This window comes from Spea bombifrons, chromosome 2, assembly GCF_027358695.1.
Source record: "Spea bombifrons isolate aSpeBom1 chromosome 2, aSpeBom1.2.pri, whole genome shotgun sequence".
Lineage (NCBI taxonomy): Eukaryota > Metazoa > Chordata > Amphibia > Anura > Pelobatidae > Spea > Spea bombifrons.
In genome coordinates, this window is record NC_071088.1 from 84,339,883 (window position 1) to 84,364,097 (window position 24,215).

The window sequence follows — 24,215 nt, forward strand, 5'->3', positions numbered from 1 at the left end:
TGCAGCGATGCAGGGGATCTGGATCTTAGTCTAATAGTCAGACCTCATTTGAGGTCTGATTAGAAGACATCCCCGATTACAAGACAAGGGGTATTTTTCAGAGCATTTGTTCTAAAATAAAAACCTTGTCTTATAATCGAGCAAATACGGTATTTTTTGGATCACATTGACAGTATTTCCCCCATTTGGCTCAGGATTTTGGCCATTCATGAAAGCAGGATATACAAATCGTGAATATTTTCAGTTTCCTTAAAAACTCCCTTGATTAAAAAATATCATTACAAAATATTTATTTTAAGAAGTCAGGTAAAAATGTACATTTTAGCTCTGAATAGCTGAAATGAAGTCAACATTTTTACTAAAGTAATCTAAATGAAAACCTGTAATAATTACCATGTTTAGGTGCAATGTTCATTTATCTCACTGTTAAATTCTGAAAATTGTTTCTGGAGATTCGTGTACATAGTTGAGGCTGTTGACCAATTGCTATTTCAAAGTGCCTTTAACTTTTTAAGCGGTTTAGGGAAGAAGAAGAAAAAAAGTGCTAAAGATCAAAGCAATTTGAACATAGGTCTCTTAGATCACAATTTGTGTCACCAGACAAAAAGAAAAACAGTCAAGAGCGGAGCATTTATAAAACAACAAAAATTGGTGTTTCATCTGCCTCTTTGATTAATATCTTTGGCCTAGTCTTCAAGTCACCAATCAATATCCATTTCCTAGAACATTTTCTAAAATATTTTATAGACAATTGGAGCTCGTCTCGGCCTCTTTTTGTTCGAGTTGTTTTATGTTGTATTGTTGTATTTCTTATTTTTTTGTTTTCCCATTTGCTTTGCCTTTTCCCTTAAAAATAACATTTCAAAACACTCCCAGATGTAGTTTTATTTTATATCAATGCAATATTTGTTTCTTTCTTTTAAAGAAGATCTAATCTGAAAACAATCTTTCTATTTTATGTTTTTAATCTTTTTTTTATTCTGTTGAGCTAAGGTATGTGAGTATTTTTATTATATCAGGAATACTAAATGGTATTTTACAAATCTAAATAAAGACAAGCAGTTTTTGTTTTATATTAAAATAATATTTTGCTTGCAAAACTGAGGCTAACATTCTGAAAATAACTTCTGATAGGAATGTGTATTCTAATTTTATGTGTAGAAATGCCTGCAGTTTAGGATGTGTACAAATAACCCCATTTTAGGGATTACGATCCCCAAATTTACTGCATTGATAACTAATAAATGTGCATTTAGTAGTAGTTATTGAAACCTGGTTAAATGAGCACAGTGATTGAGATAAATTCATACCAGCATACATGTTTTTCTGAAAGGGTAGAAAAGGAGGAAGGGCTGCCTTTTATGTAAGAAATACCGTAAATGTTATTCTTATACAAGGTAAGACAACAGCCTGCAGACAGTTTGGGTAACATTAGAATTTGCAAATAAACTATGTGGGCCAGAGGGCAATTGTGCCCCCTCGAGAAAGAAAGCGGTGTATTAACGGACAACCCTTTTTATCTACTTAATTTCATGGAAGAAGTGGGATTCAACAAAGTCATGTAACACTGTATGTGAGCTGTACTGAAGGCAAACTGAGGAAAAAAGCTATGAAGTCAAAACCGACGCAAAAGGCTATGAATTTTTGTCTGAAGTTCTCTGACTCCAATGCAGGAATAAAGCTTAGTAGGGTACCGAAGAGTTAAGCAAAAGAGTGGTCAGGCAGTCCAAGGGTCCGGCCAGGCTTATAATCAATTACGGTGGCCAGGCTTAGGTCGAGGCAGGCGGCTAGAGACATAATCCAATAATCAATTCCATGGGTCGGACCATGTCCACAATATAGCATGCGCCAACTCAGGGCAACATGGCGGCACTTATGGTGACGTCCTCTTCCATGATTGGAGGATGGTGGAAGACGTCACCACAGCACCGACTTTTGGTGGAAATTGGCACCACATTAGATAGCAGATTAAGGATTGACGATTGAAGATGGAATAGAAATGAGAAGGAGCAGAAGAGGTTGGCAGAAGAGGAGGTGTTCGTCAGGGAGTGAGAATGAGAGTGTGAGAGAGTGCGTAAGGGTGGATGTGTGAATTTTGTTCCTGAATCAAAAATGCCCTTTATTTTTTTGTTTCTTCAACTTATCTATATAGAGTATTGCATATGTATTCATTACTTTTGTTCATCCTGTATTTCTCCCCTCTGTTCTTATTTTGTACCACACACCAAATACATGTTTAATAAAAAGAATGCTTATTCTTCCACTTACCTGGAAAACTAAGTTAGAGTACTCCTGACAGAAACATATAGCCTATGGGCAGAGCCATAGGTACTCATTAATCTGTTGCTATCTGTCTATATATATGTTAAGGCAGACTTCTCACCACCTAATTATATGGGTAAATTTCTTATGTGTAGTTAGGTACAGCTCACTACTGGATTAACATCAGCTTATAAGTAATGGTGATGATTTTTATTTGTGTCCCTATTAATCAAGGAATTACTTTCCACTCGGTGTTTAAGAAAGTTGCTTTGGATGCCAGCTTCAGGGTGAAATGCCCAATAAGGCATGTGCCTTGAGCACAAAATGGGCCTCTGGAATGATCAGTTGTAGAATAACCTACTATATGGCAACAAATTTGCTTAATATAATTTTTTCAGTTTTGAAAATGGGCCATCTGTTCTTTTTTATTGTCATTTTTGCAACAATCCACAGTTTAATATTAGAAAAATGCTGCACTCAATTGTTTATTTTACTGTAGTTCATGCTGTTTTATAACATCAGGTGATTAAAAACTCTTTTAAAATGTTCCTTAACGCTAAGGAAAATATCTATAAATCATCAGCCCTATAAATTTCCCATATTAATTACGTATAACATTATCTGTTTTACAAACAAATGAACTGCCACTTAAGAATAAGTAAAAATCATACAGCAGAGAACGGAGTGAGCAAGTTATGATGCTAAGTATACATTTACCTCCTCCTTGAGGTTATTAAAATAGAAAGACAGCAGCAAAGACCCTCATTTACCTGATAGTAATTTGTGTAACAGCAGTAAGTACCTTTCATCAATTCTCAGTGCTATTGTTTGGCATCTCTATTAATTCAATTTGAGATTATTACACAAGCTTTTCCTGTAAAATTGTAGAAAAACTCCAAAAGTAATAATTAAAAAAGAGCAGTTATCAAGCTGGTTTCTACTCATGAACAGCTTGGTAATGGCTTTGTTGCACCTACAGTACTTAACACTTCCATTCCTTACATTGTGGCTCAATCTCTTTGAGTTTTTACTTTTGACAGTTTTACTTTTTTATAATGGTATTTATTAGTATGCCATCTAACCTTTACTGCATCTCCTGGAAACCGTATTAAATACACTTTAATGCATATTATAGCTGGAAAGTCCATTTTGTGGGGTTCCGTTTGTAAATTGGGGGATTCTGCACAATCTCCTAAATGCATTTGCCCCTTTCCTTACCACCTACAGCATTGGCACAAAATGTCAGGACATATTTTTAATTTAGGAATACATTTGTTGCCTAGTGCCCACATTTACTCTCACTCTCTTATAATCTCATTCACAATCTCTAAATGTCTCCCTACCTTCTCTGCTGACCACTTCTGCAGACCACTTCCATTTGCACATCTTCTTCTTCATTTTCTGTCTTCTATCATTTATCTTCTCTGCTGTCTTCAATCTGCTATCTTCAATCTTCTATCTTTGTCTGCATCTCCACAGACATAACCCTATGGGAACTTCCATCTCCCCAATTCTCCAAGCATTTTGCCATAACAAGGCAATATGGCGGCGCTTATTGTGATGTCATCTCCCCTGATTAGTGGATTGGAGAGAGGATGTCACAGTAAGCGCCACCACTTTGTCATGTTATGTTATGTCCACGGAGATGCGGATGATGATAGAATATTGAAGAAGGGAAGGGAGAACATAAAGGATATAAGATGAAGAAGAAGCGGAAGTGGATAGCAGAGAAGGTAGGGAGTCATTTAGAGTGCGTGAAAGACAGAGTGCATGAGAATGAGAAGGAGTGTGAGAGAGTTAATGTGAGCACCGGACAACAACCTTTGTTCCTAGATTAAGAATGTTCTGTGAATTTTCATCTGAAGCAAACAGGCAGGGAGTGAAATTTGTTTCCTGAAAATGAATGGGCCAAAAATGTAACCAAAAAGTTTGTCCTAATCGTTTTTTGGACCATTTGCACATGTCTACTTTATAGCACAACTTAAATATTGCAGTGGTTAAATAGTCTGCATAAACCAGCCTAGTATACAAAAAACAAAAACTGTCTGCGCTTCTTACCCTAATAAAGTTGGCAACAAATATGTAAACATAATATAAATGAGAGGTTTTGGTTATATGAATTGGCCAAAGCATAATTAAGCTCACTCGCCACGTCAAGGCACACTCTCAATAGGGTGAGAACCGACTCTCACCTCCTACATAGTGGGCACACAAAGCAGTTTATACTGCTACCAAAACCTTATTAATGTGTTGGGGGAGGTGCAATTAAACCTCCTCCCTATTAACCCCCGGACAGCAAGCTGCAACCAGACTGATGAGGAGCCAACAACCTCAGATATGTGCAAACAGGGAAAAGAAAAAATGTCGGTGCGCTAAGCTAGTCTCAGGCTCAAATAATACAAATGTGTAATATGAGGCCTACCAAACAGGTGTAAGCATGCTGCAAGAAACAGTGTATTGGCTGTACAATGTATACACCCTATTGAGAGTGTGCCTTGACGTGGCGGGTGAGCTTAATTATGCTTTGGCCAATTCATATAACCAAAACCTCTAATTTATATTATGTTTACATATTTGTTGCCAACTTTATTAGGGTAAGAAGCGCAGACAGTTTTTGTTTTTTGTATACACTGTTTCTTGCAGCATGCTTACACCTGTTTGGTAGGCCTCATATTACACATTTGTATTATTTGAGCCTGAGACTAGCTTAGCGCACCGACATTTTTTCTTTTCCCTGTTTAAACCAGCCTAGTAGCTGGTAGATAGACAGTCAGTATAACCATCAAAGTTCCATCCAGGATTCCCAGAGATGCATGCAATGAGACAATTTTTCTTCGAAGAAACAGTAGGTCAGGCTTGCGTGAAAATATAATATACACTAGTAATCAAGGGATGTAAGAATGTTAGCATGCTGTTAATAAAAAGGAAATTGAATGGAATGCTGGAATAAGATAGGGTTATTCACTAAAAGCTCCATTAACCCCTTGTTGCTATATAGCGGTGCCATTTTATTAAGGTGTCATAATGTGAGCTTGTGTATATTTAACACCCAACAGCACATGAGTGGTTTCTCTACAGACTTTCTGCTTTTTAATGCTGTTCATGCATATATCTGATAATGCTATTTGGATATGATCAAGTGATATTAATAAGAAAATTGTTTTTTTTTTCTAAATATTTCATATAATTTATATTAACTGAGCAAATATACATTGCATATATTTTCCAGCCACTAATCTCTACTAATCTGGAATATTTATATACTTTTCTACAAACAAACAAACTCCACATTAACAATACATTTTCATGTATTATAGGAATGTTGTATTTTACATTTGTATAGATTTTGTGCATGTGCTGAAAAAAGGTTAACTGTAATTAAACTTTCAAAGCTAGTGTCTGCTTCTTACCTATTTAATACATATTCCAGTTTATGCCTTTCCCATCTAAATAAATTGAATGCTGCAGGGAATATTTTCTATTTAGCTGTTACAGGTCTCCATTGGATGTGACAGCAGATAAATTGCACTTTGCTGGCCTTCTGGATGCAGACTTTTAGGACTTGTTGGCATGGAAACTCAAGATGAGTTGTTACCAGCATGGAGTATATTAGGCATTATAAGATTTCTCTGACAACTTATGAATAGAATCCAATTGAGTATATTTTACATCCTGGTAGGTAGGCAGAAGATCAAAGTATAGATTACATACAGATAAATGGAAAGAAGAAATATCTGAATTGACTGTGTATTTTGGCAGCAAGTATCTTAATCAGAAAGCTTGGCATGTTTCTACCTTATTGTGTAGCCATACTAACATTTCGGTGGAAGTTTTTGCAGGGTTATATCCCTAATGTACAATATATATAAATTAGACATGTGCAAATGGGCCAAAAACGGTTTGGGCAAATTGAGGGCCAACTGAGGGCAATCTGACGCTGCTTGTGGTGACGTCAAGAACAAGCCAAAGTCAAACGAAGATCAGGAAAGTATAAACGCACTCTGAGGAACCAGCACAAGGCATAGAAGACCATCAGAAGGCAAGGTTACCGGAATAGAAGTTTGAATTTGCCGCCAAACAGCCATGACGCCAAACAGCCATGACGTCACTTCCGGTGTCAGGAATTGTGACCATCTCAGCGGATTGCCGCGCAACAGGTCTCCCTCTCCTCTGTGGAGGCTGCTGTGTCACTGTTTCGCTGGACTATTAAGGAAGGTCGTCCCCGCAGAAGTTCTTCCGCCCAAACTACCGCTACTGAGAGGGGAATTCCCGGCAGCAGTAGTCCAGGACTTAGACGATCCCAACAGTGGACAACCTCCCACCAGCTGGAGATAAGTTCTGAGCGGCAGCAGCCGCGGCAAGGCGCAGCACGAGACAGGAGCACAGTGCAGGAAGTCAGCAAAGCCAGGGGTCTGAAACACGGAGCAGGTAGTCGGACAAGCCAGGGGTCTGATACACGGAGCAGGTAGTCGGACAAGCCAGGGGTCTGATACACGGAGCAGGTAGTCGGACAAGCCAGGAGTCTGATACACGGAGCAGGTAGTCGGACAAGTCAGGGGTCTGATACACGGAGCAGGTAGTCGGACGAGCCAGGGGTCAAAACCAGAGATCACAAGCAAAGGTACCGAATCGTAGAGCAAGGGAGAGTCAAACAAGCCAGGGGTCAAAAAACAGGAACTTGATAGCACGAGCCTAAGACGAAAACTGAAGACCACAACAGGGTGCTTGTGAAAGGCACAGCCAGCCTTTTAAAACTGGCGCCATTCCACAAGCCCCTCCCGGAGCAGAAACAAAACCACGCCCCCCAGCCGTCCATCATTCCTCCTGCAACTTGTGGCGTGCCCGGGAGGTGGACCGACGACCGGCGGACGGGTAAGTACACAGGCTCCGGGAACTACTGTTCCCGGAGCCGAATCCTCTCCATGTCCCAATACCTCGGGCGGAGGGTCGTCCGCCGTCCGGGGAGATGTTTTCCCGGGACCCGCGGACAACCCTTCGCCCGCTATTAATGCCGCGAGCGGAGGACCGACCGCCGTCCCGAACGGCCGGCGTACGGGAACCGCGGCCAGACCTCCCGGCGGCGACCAGTGACATGCTGTAGTGGTGAGCGTGCAGTGGAGGGAGGTCTCCCTCTCCTCCGTTAGTGGCTGCTGCGGTGGAGGGAGGTCTCCCTCTCCTCCGTTAGCGGCTGCTGCGGTGGTGGCCATGTGGTGGAGGGGGGTCTCCCTCTCCTCTGTTAGTGGCTGCTGCGGTGGTGGCTGTGCGTTGGAGGGAGGTCTCCCTCTCCTCCGTGGTGACTGCTGCGGTGGTGGCCATGCGGTGGAAAGGTGAGTAACATTTCCTCCTTAAAATCCCTGCTTTTTTTTCTTAATAAACATTTATTTATTGTTAGATTGTTTTAAGATTATAAATACACTTATTGAATATGAATTTATTAAGCTTAAGTATTAAGCTATTTTTCAATTAAGGAAAAAATCCGATTTGAGGTGTACACAATCTCAATATAATGAACACTAATTAATAACTATCGACAAATTGGTAAACCTTATTTAAGGTTAATTTCAATTAAGTTTTTTTTTAATGAAATCATGATATAATGAACACTGTTTAATGATTATTTATACATTGTTAATGAATATATTTATTTACCTATTGGGAATATTTATTTATTTATTTAATGATGATATATATTTACTGATTTACTGATATTACTTTAATGAAGGCATATTAAGTTATTTATTAAGTTAAATTATTACGTTAAATTCAAATTAAGTTAAATCTTGACTTTAGGTCTTTAACATTTACATTGTAATGAATACTGATTAATGATTACTGATACATTGGTAACACTGTTTGGATATCTAATATTTATTTAATCTTTATTAAATATGTATTATGTTATATGTTAAGTTATTAAGTTAAGTTTAAATTAAACTAAATTTTAAATTTAGGAGTTGAAATCCTGATATATTATGAACAATGGTAAATTAATTGATAAGTTGGTAACACTGCTTAGATATTTATAATTTCTATAGTTTCTTTCTTTGTTCATTTTATATTATTTAGTGATTACATACAGGCATTAAATCAAATTCTGAATGAGAGATATAATGAAAAATATGTTGTGACAAATCACAATAGGGGTGTGTTTTTTCTATTCTATTTTCCCTTCTTCTTAAATAAGAAAATGGGAAGGAAGGATGAAAGGGAAGAAAGAGAAAAATTAGAATAAAGAGAGAAAAAGAAAAGCAAAGAGTGAGAAAAAGGAGAGGGAATGAAAAACAAAAACAGAAAAAAGGAAAGCAAAAGAGAAAAAATATTGGTTGATGTCCCCTAAGCATTTTGGGGCCGATTAGAGGGTTACTGCTTTATTTATGAATTAGTGATCTCTTCTAAGACCCACATGCTGAAGGGTACAAAGGTGTAAAGTGGTTTTATTTTTTTTCCACATCACCCCCATCTGTTTCTGAACTGTTAAAATTGGGTTCTTTTAATTTGCAAGGGAAGATATTGGGATGATCCAGGAAACTCATTCACATTCATCAGCAACAGCAACAACAAAACAAAGGAGCGGCATTATACACTTCAAAGTACTTGCCATTTACAAAATATGAATAACGAGATGGACAGACAACTTTCAATGAGGAAAACAAATGCGGTGCAATCCTTCACCATTACTGCCCTGGCATGCTGTCGAAAAACGTTTGGGCCACATCCTGACTGATGGCAGCCCATTCTTGCATAATCAATGCTTTAAGTTTGTCGGAATGTGTGGGGTTTTGTTTGTCCACACGCCTCTTGAGGATTTACCACAAGTTCTCAATGGGATTAAGGTCTGGTGAGTTTCTTGGTCATGGACCCAAAATTTGGATGTTTTGTTCCCCAAGTTATGACTTATGCCTTATGGAAAGGTGCTCCATCATGCTGGAAAACGCATTGTTCATCACCAAACTGTTCTTGGATGGTTGGAAGAAGTTGCTCTTGAAGGAGGTGTTGGTACCATTCTGTATTCATGGCTGTGTTCTTAGGCAAAATTGTAAGTGAGCCCACTCCCTTGGCTGAGAAGCAACCCCACACATGAATGGTCTCAGGATGCTTTACTGTTGGCATAACACAGGAGAAAATGACTTTACCCCAGTCGTCAGCAGTTCAATCCCTGATGTTGTTCTTGGAGAGCAGCTTCTTTGCTGCCCTTCTTGCTACCAGGCCATCCTCCAAAAGCCTTCACCTCACTGTCTGCTGCTGTTCCTGAACATGCTCTGCACTGTGGCGCCCTGATCCTGTAACCCAATCAACTCTAGAAGACGGTCCTGGTGCTTGCTGTACTTTGTTGGGTGCCCTGACGCATTCTTCACAGCAATTGATCCTCTCTCCTTGAAGTTCTTGATGATCTGATAAATGGTTGATTTAGGTGCAATCTTACTAGCAGCAATATCCTTGCCTGTGAAGCCCTTTTTATGCAAAGCAATGATGACAGCACATGTTTCCTTGCAGTTAACCATGGTTAACAGAGGAAGAACGATGATTTGAAGCCCCACCTCCTTTTAACCCCTTCATGTCCGGTGACTTACCAGGTACGCCATGTGACGTACCTGGTAGTTTTTTTCCCATTTGCATTGATTATATATAGTTTTTATAGGGGAAACTGTAAAAATATTTCCTTTTTCCCTAATTTTCCCCACATTTTTAGATATTTTTCATACTAAATGATGGTTTATAAAAATAATTATGATTACAAAAGAAATCCCTACTTGTGCTGAAAAAAAATAATATATAATGTGTGGGGGTGCATTAAATGAGTTAGTGGGCAATCACAGTTGAATAAAGTCATAGCAAAAACTGCTCTGGTCATTAAGTGCAGATATGGTAAACAAAACCCAGTCCTGAAGGGGTTAAAGCTTCCAGTCCGTTATGCTAACTCAATCAGCATGTGGCAAATACATTTATATCATATTACCTACCTGATATCTTTGCAAAGTAGTTTATATCCAGTTAGCTACAGATCTATAAACTAAAACTTTCATGTAGAGCCTGTGTTGGGCTAATGCAGGGGTTTGGCATTGGAAGGGTTAACCTTGCCAGCCTGGAACGTCTCTCTGTGACACTGGAGTGGTGGAACATCTCACCAGGGGGATACAATTGTCTTTTTTGGGGGGACGTCCGAGAACCTCTCCTCGAACTTGCTATAGATTTGTAACATCACTGAAAATCCTCAAACTCAACATGGACATTGAGGTTCCTGCAGTTGGGTTTTGTATAATTAGGTTTTTCTGTATTTCTCCTTGTTTTATCTTTACAAACTTTATCGTATACTCTGTGTCTAAATTATCACCTTTGTTCATATTTTTGTACATAAACACTGTGACATCTGTCAGCTTAAACTAGATATTAACCTCTGTGTCCTACTGAACTCTACCTTCAGAGAACCCCTGGAATAAACCACATTACTGAATTGTTTTACCTAAATTGGGTTTCATACATTTTTTTTAATCTGCTCAGTGTGGTACTGGGCGCAACTGAAGTGTCTATAAACTGTAGTCAGCTTAAAACATAACTTGGTGGTGGTTACCAGTCTGGTGTGGGTTTTTTAGTACGTTTATGGGTAAAATAAGTGACCAAAGGGCTGAGATTGTTAACCCTTCCACACCCACACCCTATGTGTCTGGTTATCCGATAGATAACCTTGACAAAAACACTGTAAGGAACTATTTTACTAGTGATCATTACAGCCAAAAAGGTTAAATGAAACTATGGGAATATATCTGACCATGATAATTCTAATAACAATAACAACAACAAAATTACAAAAACAACAAAAATAACATGCCAGCAAAAGTGGGAAGATATGATTCTAAACAAATAGCCATGCATTCTGAAACATTGAGTGAACTATGGTTAAAGTTTCCTGATAAAAATAATGATTTATTGTGAAACAATATGAAATGTATTTTGAATTCTTACATGGAGTTTGTGATAAATATAGATATTTTATAAATAATAAAATTATCCTGCCAATATTGTGGAGGCCACCCTGGTGATATAAGTAGGGCATCTGGCAAAACAGTTCTATGGAAAGCATTCTTTTCTGATTCCTTTAATGTTTAGCACAGTCTCCATAAGTGGTAAGTGCACTGCATGAGTCAATTCTGTGCCACCCAACTAAAGCATTGGCAAGTATGATATTTTGGGTGAGAAATTATTATTTTTGTAGCTCACAAAATATATAGTAGAAAATGCAATTGCTCACTGTGCAATAATGGATCCAAAAGCCTAATGGTTCAGCTTAGTGTGAAAGAAGCAGCAGGAAGCATGAAAACGTAGAATAAAATTAACCATATTTCTGTGCATAGGATCTTTTCGAGATAGCAGGGAGAACTGGAAATACATGTAGAATGCACTTGGAGTCCTAGGTGTGCCCAAGACATAAGGATGACGAAAAAAGATAGCCCTCATCTGAAAATTCATAGGGTATAGATGGGAAAAAAGCTAGAGAAACAAAAACATGGAAATAATTAAAATTATTGATATGCAACTTACTGTATATATGTGTGACATTATTATATAACCCTCCATGTTTGGTGCTTTGGTTACTATTGAATAAAAAAAGCTTCATGCAGGGCAGCAATAATTTTATGGCAAACCTGTAGCAAAATGCTTCAACTGTGTCCCACAACAACTTGTTTTTCAGCCTCCTGTTTCCATTCTGTCAGTCTGCTCAACTAGAGATAAGCAGCTCCGCAGCCTGAATGGGGCCTGACCTTCTCTGCTGACCACTCCCGCTTCTGCATCTTCTTCCACATCTTCTTCTTTCGTCTTCATTCTCTTCTCTGTTCTATCTTCAATCCTTAATCTGGTATCTTCTTTTTTCATCCACATCTCCATGGACATAACCTGGCAACTTCCACCAAAATGACGGCACTGTGGTGACCCCCCCCCTCTAAAACTCCAATCGGAGAAGAAGATGTCACCGAAAGCACCAACTGAGGGGAATATTGCGGCAATTGCGGTGACGTCCTCTCCTGATCCTCCAATTGGAAGAGAGGATGTAACCGCAAGCGCCACAAATGGGCCAAAAACAAAATAAAAAATATTGTCCAAATCTTTTTTGTCCTTTTGCACATGTCTATTATTTATTAATATTAACCTCATTTTATTATTCCTTTGTGGTTTTGTTATATTATCTTTTTTAAATCTTCTGTCATTAGGTAAATATTTTATTTTTCTTAGTGGCTCATTGCACCTATATGTTTTTTCACTTACCTTAGGTTTACTTGTCCAAGTCACTTCTGTCCTTGCTTGTGGTGGCAGAGACAAGCATTGTTTTCCTATGCATTGCCTGCACGGTAGTGGAGAGCTTGGGGTTTTGGTTTAATTATTAGCAACTAATTGAGCCAAGAGGGATTCTCAACGATCCTCATCATTATTTAACCATAATTGGATTTCTATACCCTACTGCTGTCTATCTGGCATCCCTGACCTTGGATTGCTATACTGTACTGCAGGCTTTCTGGCTACCCTGACATCGGCTGGCCTCTCGCTGCTGTTAGTTTTTATATTTATGTTCTGAGTACCAATCCTGCATTTTGTGCTCCCTGCTCTGAACTACCTTATAACTATATAAATCCATTATTAATGTAGCATTATGTTCCCAATGTGTGTAAATTCAAATAAAGTTAATGGAGTGAATAGATGGTAACTGTACATATTAACCATTGATGCAAGTGTTATCTGTACCCTTAAAGCTATGTACAAAGAATTAAGTTAATAGTAATTAGAAATAGACTGTTACAAGAACAACAGCAAAAGCCCACTTTGTGTCTGTGTGATGTCAAATTTTCAATTTATATGATTAACTAAAATATACAATAAAACTGATGATGTTGTTTTTGCCAATAATTGAGCCTGAAAGGTTCAGCAAATTTATTAACATTCAATGCTAACCAAGTTTCAAAAGCCCGAGACACAAGGTACCCTGTAGTTTTTTATGTGATAAATTTTTAATTCTGAAGAAAATGCTTATGTGATGCACATCTCTGATCAGATACCAGCCAATGTGTTGTCTAGCAGGTCTTCTTGCTTCTTCATGCAGGACTATTATGTACTGTGTGACCACCACCACTTGCATTAAAAGATTAAAAGGGTACTTCAAAGGGTGGAGTTGTGCAAATTGCAGTTTTGGGGTTTATATCCTCATTCTTCATTCTTTGATGCTCTCAGACAAAACACAGATTGATAAAGGTACTTCATAAGTTGTTCATGAAATGACAAAACATATTTTTCAGATCAGCTTTCATGGAATAAAAAAACCCATTGCTGCATATGTGACAAACTCCACGCTAAGCCTATGCCAGCCAGCCTTTACTACTAGATCGTTAAATGAAAGACTTTTATCCAGTGTACATCGTAACACATATCTTTCTTTGCATTTATTGATACCTACATATTAGGAAATTGACTCACTTTAAGTTTAAAAGCCTTTTGTATTGTACAGAATGTTTATATGTAATTTAAAACGGTTATATTGTTTATGGACACCATTTCTAATATTTACTCAGATGCATAAAATATATTTATTGTGACAATAAAAGGTACTCTTCTTCTTTCTTAATGTTTAAGCTTCAGAATAACAGAGGAAGTCATGAAAGGGCTCCCCTGGGTGTTTGTCAGTTTTAGTACACTTAAATCAAATAACATATTTAAAATTGTATTAGGGAGGTGTTCATATAGCATATTCAATGCTTATTACACAAAACCCAGCAAGAATTTTAGAGAGAACTTGTTCAAAATTAAGTATTCCATTGCTACTATAAAAAGTTACATTTATATTGGACCTTACAGCTTCAAATGTTTGGAAGGATATATTCCACTTCAGATAGGAATTACAAAATGCTAGTTACTTCCTACTGTATGGATGAAACAATGCAATGTATGGATGAAACAATCAGTGGTTTTATTTTGCAGTGGCATGAAGGTTTAGCATATGTTTGGACATGTACCAGGATTGTCTTTAAACATAATGGTTTTGTTGGTAACCTTCCTGTGAGCCCCCCCCCCGACCCAATTGTACCAGAATAGATGTAGCTTTTGGCACAGACCATTTCATAAATAAAGTTGGATATCCCTAAATTACATGAATCTTGCTTATGCTTGGTAGACTGCTGTCTAATGCCGTCATTTTTGGGTAAAATGCATGCATTGGAGAGATTGGGCAAAAGGTAGCAGCAGGTTCTGTAGAGGCATTGGGTAGGCAGAGTAACGAGTCATTATATAGACCAAGAAAATTACCCTTTACAAAGTGGTTCTGAGGCTCACAAACAACTGATAAAAGTCACAGAATGTTTTGCTTTCATACATGGGAATTAAGAAACTGAAGTTGGCTGTGTGTAGTATTCCATTACACTCGCTAACTTCACAGCATGAAGTAATGAATATTCAAGCAAGTAAGTAGAGAACTACTTTGTATATATAATACTTTATTGTGTTTTAACCTTGGCTTTTAAAACTCAATTCATGATTACATTTTTTTTTACCATGCACATAGCTGACATGAGTTACCTTATGTTTTGTCTGTATAAATCTAGTTCTTCTGTTAAGGACATGATTTTTAACATTTTAGGAGTAAGTAGCATTTCCAATATTGTGTCTCACTAGGATTGGTACAAGTGATATGGGAAGTAGCTCTCACTACCAAGAGTTAGATTGCTGTACTACACGTTAAGACTATTGACAAAACAGTAAACATGCTGAAAATAGATCTTAATGGCTTTGGCTGTATGTTTGGGGCCATTGTCATGCTGCAGAATTAGGGGCCAATCAGATGAGTCCCTGATATTGCATGATGGATAAGTATCTGTCAGTACTTTTCAGCATTTAAGAGACCATTCATTCTGGCCAAATTCCCCAAAAAACTTGCAATGAAGCTCCACCATGGATTACTCTTGCTCTCCAGCCCTTCAGTAAACTAACTGCCTTCTGCTACAGCCACATATTTCAATGCTGTACTGCAAAACTGTATTGCTGAACTGCTACTTCATAGTATGTTATGAAAATATTTTAATCAATTAGCTTTTTTTCAGAGTGCTGCTGTTTGGACTTTTTGTGGATTTTTTTACGAAAATGTTTTGAGTTGATAAAATATTTTGGATTAGGCCTCTTTGCTGCAAATTACATTCCCTCAGGGTACGCTTAACAATAGGAGTGTTGATAAATGTACTTCTAAGTATAGGGTTTATTACTGGCACTTTTGTGTTAGAAAAAAATCATAATAATAAAGTTTGCCTATTTATGTAACAGATTAATATGCACTTAGGCTAGTTAAATGTTAATTCTGCTAATTATTCTTATGCAGGAACAGTGATTTATTTATATTTGTTTTCTATCTTGTAATTTAGTATTAATTACCTTACATAGCATAACACACTTTCACGTGCCCCAAAGTGATTATATAGTGAACATTATCATGAGGAAAATGGCTTGTATATAGGGAAGCAAGGCATTCAATGCAAAATAATTTCTTAAAAGTAAGGACAAAAATATGGTCTACCCCTGTACATTTAATCATAGTTTTTGTTCTTAATTTAAAGATGAAATACTAAATAATAAACCATTAACCATACCACTTTAAAAAAAATTAAGATTTAAAGTGGATATTCTCCTTTTTCATAGTTATCATCCACTTAGTGACAATTGACATGCCAGGACCGTCAAGGCTTTAAACGGTGTTGCTGTAATGCCTCAATGTCAAGGCATTCAGCAACACCGAGACTGGCATCAGGGGCCATGTCTATATTAAGGGGCCATACACTGTATTAAGTTTTAAGTTTCCAATGGTGTCGTTGAAATGCCTCAATAGCGAGGCATTCAGCCACACCGAACACCCACCCCAGGACGTGCTGTGACCGTTCATTCGGTTTGGCTGAAAAACTCAGGGACATATTTAATTCTCATTCACTTTCCTTACCTTCTCTGCCAACCACTTTCGCATCTTCTTTTTCTTCTTCTTCTACTTGTATTCTCCCTTCTCCTCTCTCTTCTATCTTCAATCTTCTATCTTTGTCTACATCTCCCTAAGGTCATAACCCACAGTGATTTTCTGTCTGAGTTCAAGTTAGGGAAAAATGACGGTGTTTTGTGGAAGTTCCCACCAGGTTATGTCCCCAGATATGCACCTGAACATAGCAGATTGAAGAGAAGAGATTGAAGAGATTGAAGAGAAGAGGAGAAGAGTGAAGAACTCACTCACTCTCTTCCAGCATCGGTGCAGCTTGCCAGATCTATCCCTCTCCGCTGCCACCCTACTACTGTGGCTTTGCTTTGCCATACTGTGCACATATGTTGCCTTACACCCTTGTTTTTAGAAGCCAAGTGCATAGGAAATGTTTTACACTAAGATGATTTGCAGACCAGTGTTTATTATTTATAGTCTTCGTATGCTTGTGAAATAAATGTATAATAAAATGATAAAGACCAATACTTCTTTGTGGCATCTGACCACACGACCAAAAAATAAAAATCATACAGATATTTGTGATTCATTGCCAAAGAATAAATTAAGTTTTTGTACCCTTTATCTTGATATATCATTATTGCATCCAGCAAGAACATTGCTTAGAGCATTAAATAAAACAAATTAAAATCAAGAAAGCACTATGTAGTCAATAAGATTTATAACACACATGCAGCAAGAAATACATACTGGATACATTTAAAGTAGTAGTCCAAGGAAAGTAACCAAAAGAAACCTGTAAATAATGAAATTATGCACATAGGAAATATTGTTATTTTGTACAAACCAAATGGTCAACAACACATCTTGAAAATTGTAGTGAATATTGTAGAACAAATAAATCCTACAATAAATCACATAAAATTCCGTTAGAGTATGAGTGTGTGTTTTCATGGGTTTGACCATAAATAAACTGGGTATTTTATGGCTCTTGGAATAGGGAATTATCTGCAACCTACATTAACCTATAGGGTGCCAGCTACATAGGAGATACACAGTAGACAAACTGTTCTGAGGATGCCAGATAGGACGCTATCTTCTATAGAGTGGTTCTCTATATTCTTCACTTAACTATCTCTGGAAGAGATCACTAAAATAATTTTCTGCATTTTAGTGTGGAGCTGATTGGCATATAACTGGACTTTTAAAAAAAATTTAAGTTTAACCCCTTCAGTCCCAGGGGTTTTTGGTACCTCAAGGCCCGGAGCATTTTTGCCATTTTTGAGGTATGTCGGTTCGACGATTATTCCCTTTTCCTGCGAATAGTGTACCAATGTAAACTATATATTGTTTTTTCAAGGAGAGAGGGCTTTCTTTTGATAGATATAGTTAGATAATTAGCTGAAAATTTAAGATGAGAAATTTAGTAAAAACTAGTGAAAATTAGAAAAAAACAAAATGTTTATATATTTTCCCCTCTGAATCCTCACAAAATTAGGTAAAGTGATGGAAAATCCCCTCCAAGTTTATCAATTCAGGTGTCCTGATTTTAGAAATACCTATTTTGTATAGAATTATTTGTAGAATTTTTACATTAGGTATGATATATACCTAAAGTATATATTTCTGTAAAGTAGACAACCCAGACTATCGTATCAGGGGTATTTGGGCACTCTTCATGCAGCTATTTGGCCACCAATCACTGTCAAAGGTGGCATAGAAATAATTTCCTGGGCTTTTTTTCACCAACTTGTTTCTTAGATTTTTTGCACAGGGTATGTGTTAGGGCAGAAAAACTTGGCCAAAAATTGTTCAGCTGCACCTCCTAATTATGGAAATACCCCACATCCTTAGTTTTTTTTTCTTTCTAGAGGGCCATATCCATCCCTTACTTATAGTACCCTATAGGGTAGTATTTTTTATGGCTTAATGGGTTTGGGGGTTATGAACGGGGGCAGGAGGGTGATACTTTTTAGATGATGTGTTAGGTCAATGGGATGTAAGTTTTTTTTCTTTTTTATTATTATTATCTTATATATATATATATATATATTTTGTATTTTTTTGTTGTTGTATTTTTTGGTATTTTTTTTAAATGCACTGTTATCAGTGCAGTATGGTTAGAGGTCCTCTTAGGGACCTCTTGAACATGGTATTAATGTCAGTGATGTCACAATGACATCACTTAGCTCACTTTATTGTTTTTTTTATTATTGTATTATTGTAGTGATTTTTTTATTGTTAATAATGCTTTTTTCTTTTGTTTGTTTTAGTTTTTCAGCATGTGAGAAGAGTGAGAAACATGGTTTCCCTGCGATCCCCCTGCACTGATTTCACTGTGATCGCAGGTCGCAGTGTCTGTGATCAGTGACTCATCGGAGTGATTGGCTATCCCAGCCGGGTCTAGACAGACCGGGAGACAGAAAGCCATCGATGCTGGCTTCTGCTGACAGAGGGGAGTCCAGGCTGTCAAACGACAGCCTGATCTATCGTGTAGCGGCAGGGATATGTACCGGTACGTCCATAGGGGATTCTTGAGATGCGTTTTATGGATGTAATGGTACGTTTATAGGGGACTGAAGGGGTTAAGATACCACATGGTGGGAGAAATGCTGCGTCTAAACATCTAGCGTTATTATAGTGTAAAGGTGAATTAAGTATAGTCTTGTCAAAGCAAAGGTCTCTTAGGAATAAGCCTCAAAATATATAGGCTGACTAGAGCTCAATTCCCACTTAGTAGCCCCAGAGTCGGAATATAGTTGGCCATATGTCATAAGGCTACTCTTGGCGAATAGGGTTGGTGGTGTTTTATATATTTTTGGAACATATCAGCGGTCATTTGCTCCCATCAAAGTGGTTGTCTTGGGTGTATAATTATGTTTTTAGTTAAACCTTGTAGATTTTCTCTACTTAAAGCTAAATGCTGCTGTCTGGGTGGTCACTTTTAGGCACATATTTCATTAAAAACGTATACTCAGGGGATGTTATAGTTTTAAAAAACATAATTATTTGAACTGACATGTATTTTGATCAAATAAGTACAAAAGAAACTTCCCCCACATTACAGTTACATAGAACTTTATATATTGCCCCATGGTGCTACCAATAAAAAGCTGAATTTCTGCTGAAAAAAAACAAAATTGTTTTTCATGGAAAAAGGGAAAACTTTTCCTAGGAATCAGGGTTAAATGAAAGGATTAAACTGTTGAAAATATCCTGGACTACCAGAGGGAAACATTTGTCCAATACTCATGCACTAAAGAGTTAAAGGTTTCATAAGAAATAGGGTAAGAATATGGCAAGATCTACTGCATACAATAATATAAAAAAACATTATTTAAAGGACCCAAAACTTTCCTAATGCCACGACCCTTTAATACAGTTCCTCATGTTGTGGTGCCCCCCAACCATAAAATTATGTAATTATATATTGTGAAATATGTGTTTTCCGATGGTCTTAGGCGACCCCTGTGAAAGGATCGTTCGACCCCCAAAGGTTGAGAACCACTGCTCTAGAGGGATTCTTAAAAGTGAACCACGTTTAGTGGCGTCAAATAAAAATAAATTTTTAAAAGTGATTTTCTGATTCCTAAAAAAAAGTTCTAGTTTTGCATAATCTTCAGCTTCAGACAGCAACAAATTCATTTTTTTTTTTGTATTCTAGCTGTGTTAGCCCAATCTACAAGTTTAACATCCTGACTCCCTGTATTACTGACTTGTGATAAATCTGAATTACCCTGGGGATAATAGTTATTTCATCGTACAAATTGGACTACATTAGCACTGCCATAACAGATTAGTTTAGTGTGATATTTGAGCATGGAAGATCATCCAAAATATTACAGAAAAATATGACTAACAGCAATGGATCCTCCAAGCCTACAGAAAAAATGACGTTTATTGGAACAAAATGAGAAAAGACTACATTTTCGACAATTCTAACCTATATTACTCTAAGTAGTACTGTATTTTATACTCATGGAGAATTTTTTTCCCCATGGGACTTCCTCTTTATTGTTGACCCATGAGCTTCCCTGATTGGTATTCTAAGAAACCTGATGTAAAGTATCTGGCAAGAGGTCAAGAAAATCCTGGATTGAACACAGATGGGATAACCAACAACCCCTCCGATTATGAATGTGTTGACCCGTACTTGAGTATTGTTATTCAGACAATTAGTTGATTGAATAATGTATGTTATATTTAAATTTTATATAACTTTAGAAAGAGAATGTAGAAAAGCACTAGCTCATATAATTGTGCTTTTCTGGTTGGTTTCATTGTATTAAATAAATCTGAATTCACAATGTACCTAACCAGCCATTACATTCATATGTCAATACCAAGAAATATATTAGCACCTGTAGAGATTAAAAATCAAGGTAATGGATATGACATCGTCTTCACCTCTGTTTAATGCAAATAGGTAATTAGTCTTGTATTTAACGAATATTCCCAAAAGATAAGTAACTTAGTGTGGTGACTGAAGATATGAAATGCAAATGCATAATGGCTCCGATTTACCTTTTTATAATTTATTAGCTACCATAAATTAAATATGAATAATCGATGACTTTCAGACCTGACTTTTTACCTCTTAACTTTTCAGCAACGTCATATTTTAAACCTTTGCAGAAATATTTTCTTTGGTTTATTTTGCATTTTTTGTATAAATTAATTCACAAATACAATCAGTTTGAGAGTAGACATATGCAGTTGGATTTAAATTTTAAGTATTTTTGCCTAATACATACAAATGAGGAGGGACGATTAATGGAACAAATGAAAATGAATGTGAAAGTTTGTTCACTAATTTGTCTGTTTTAGCTGGCTTCCCTTTCTCTTTTCCACTTGGAACCTCGGCCAGATTATTCTCTGGGAACTTGCCCAACAGTTAACTAGCACCTGTTACATTTTATTGGAGTCATAAAATCTACAAAACAGTAAAGTAATCTGGGTGAGGTTCCAAGTGGTTCAGATAAGGACTTCAAAGGGAAACCAGCCATCTTGAATCTGACTAAAATAAGTTCTGACTGTCACGCACAGCGTAGAATAGGACCTCTAATCAGGTAGAACAGCGTGTGCAAGTCCAATAGACAGATCATAAAAGTCCAGCACAGAATAGCCAATGAGCAAGCCGAGGTCAGGAAGCCAGAAGTCAGGATCGTTGCAGGGTAAGCCGAGGTCAGGAAGCCAGAAGTCAGAGTAGTCGTTAGGGTAGCCAGAGTCAAACGCCAGGAATCGGTAACAGGAACAAGCCGGGTCGGTAACGGGAAATCAACAGGAACGCGTACTGAGCAGACACTATGCAAGATAGGTACAACCATCAGAAGGCAAGGCTGGGAGGTTTCTGAGGCTCTTAAATAGGCAGAGGAAGTCCAGGCATCAATTACCGAATTCCCGGTAAGGTGGCGTGCAGAGGACCGCGTGCATGCAGCAGGACCGGACCTGGCTCCAGCAGAGGTGACCGACGCGTGGATCCGCGAGGTCTTCCCCCTCCTCGCGGCGGCGGAGGCTGTCTCGGAGAGGCGGGAGGTCTCCCTCTTCTCCGTGGCGGCTGCGGCTGCCGCGGCATGGTGGGAGGTCTCCCTCTTCTCCTCGGCGGCTGCCGGTCCGAGGACCCAGAGGCACCGGCAGCCAGGTATGTGACACTGACATTTTTATGTCTGTAGGGTAGTGCAACAGGTTTGCATGACTCTGCATCTGGTAGGGTCATTGTGTATTGTTTAGTTTGTATGTGGATAGGGTGGTGGGACTTTATACATGTGTATACATGTGTTTAGGGTATTGTCAATGTGTATTTCTTAATATGATACAGTAGTTTCGTTATATTGTTTAGTTTCCATGTGTATAAGGTTGTGAGGAATTTTGTTTCCTAGCAAAAAAAGACATCTGTGTTTTATTTGAACTGCAAGGGCAATAAACAAAAGTAATTGTTTAAAAATGAGACAACTTGAAATGAGAAATTCATCTTTTAATTTTTGATGCCACATACATGTCTATTTTATAGTATTAATTATACTTATAATCTAAGTAACCGTATTAAAGTTCATACGTTAATTTTTTTTCTAAAATGACTTCTTGCAAAATATGACAATCTCTCTCAACCCACTGTACCTTTTGTAATATGAATCAAAGGGACTTCTGAAACAATAGCAAAATGTGATCTGATCTACAGCTAAGTTACAAATATAGACAAACACATTGTGCTAAAATTAATTCTCAGTGCTGGTGGAAAAGTAAGTCAACCCTTGGATTTACCAACTGGTGGAAATTCCTTTAGCAGCAATAATCTCAAACAAGCAATTCTGGTAGCTATGTATCAGACATGCACAATGTTCACGAAAATTTTAGACCATTCTTCATTACAGAGCTTCTTAAGCTCAGCCATATACCGTATTGGCTCGAATATAGGCCGCACTTTTTCCCCCACTTTAAGTCTTTAAAGTGGGGGTGGGGCCTATATTCGGGGTCTAGCGCCCGACAGGCAGCGTGGTTAGGATACAGATCCCCCGCAGCGGTGCAGGGGACCTGCATCCTACTCCCCGATACGCTCAGACAGCCTCCCCTGCCAGCACTTCCCACGGGGGGGGGTGCTGGCACGGGAGGTTGTCTAAGCGCATTGTGCGGACCTCCGCACAATGCGTTTTACCTCTGCCCCCCCCCCCCGGACTTACCGGAGCAGACTCCCGGGTGTCTTGCGGGGCCGGCGGGGGACATCTACGCAATACGCGTATACAACTTCTGGTGCCGGCACATCCAGGGCCGGCACCGGAAGTTGTATTGCGTAGATGTCCCCCGCCGGCCTCGCAAGACACCCGAGAGTCTGCTCTGGTTAATCCGGGGGGTGGGGGGGCAGAGGAGGACAGTGGTAGCGTATCTCGGGGGGGGACAGTGGTAGCGTATCTCGGGGAGGGAGGACAGTGGTAGCGTATCTCGGGGAGGGAGGACAGTGGTAGCATATCTCGGGGAGGGAGGACAGTGGCAGCATATCTCGGGGGGGGGCAGAGTGGCAGCATATCTCGGGGGCGGCAGAGTGGCAGCATGTTTTTTTGGTGCTTTTTTAAAAAAGCACCAAACTTTTAGGGTGCGGCCTATATACGGGGGCGGCCTATATCCGAGCCAATACGGTAACTAGGATGTCTGGTTGAATGGGTGTCTCGAGTTCATTTGACAGAATCTCAAACGTGTTAAGGTTTGGGCCACTCCAAAATTGTCATTTTGTTTAAACCTTTATGTAGTAGTTTTACCTTTACCATTTCACGGCATATTTTAGAAGGAAGGGAATTCGCACAAAAAATAAACTGCCTATAAGGTAAAATATTTTTTTGCAACCACCAGCAGCAGAATCAAAAGAAAATGGAAAAGGGATTTGAATAGGCGACACCCCATCAGTCTTTGATGTTTGGAGGCTTTAGAGCTCAATCACTGGCTACTCTGGCGGAGGTACCAGGCGTTGCCACACCACAACTGCTGCTGCTAGGAGTAGTACACAACATCATGTCATCCTCCTGCTGCACTTCTCCCTCCTTGGACAGCATTCTTATTTTCCACTGCTAGTCATACACCCTTTGGATCAGTCGATTCCGGTAGGTAGTGAGAAGATTAAATTTGAGTGCTAGCATTCCCTTAATCCTTAAAATGTCATTTCAGGACAGTTGATCCTTTAGCTTCCTGACTATGGATGCTACGTCAGGATGTAGAGTACCAACTTGAATAACCTCATGGTTTTCAAAGAACATATCCATTTTTCTGTCTAGATGGGAGAACACTGGGATTACCTGGGCCAAAAACAAGGCCAGACTCCCCAACAAATCGGATGAAAATTAAGAGGACCCACATTTACTCACACTCTCACTCACTCTCTCACACTCTCTCACACTCTTATTCTCTCACACTCTCTCTCTCATGCTCTCTAAATGTTTCCCTACCTTCTCTGCAGACCACTTTTCTTTCTGCTGATGTCAGGATTTAGTAGATGGAGCCCAGAACGCAAGGCTGGAGACGT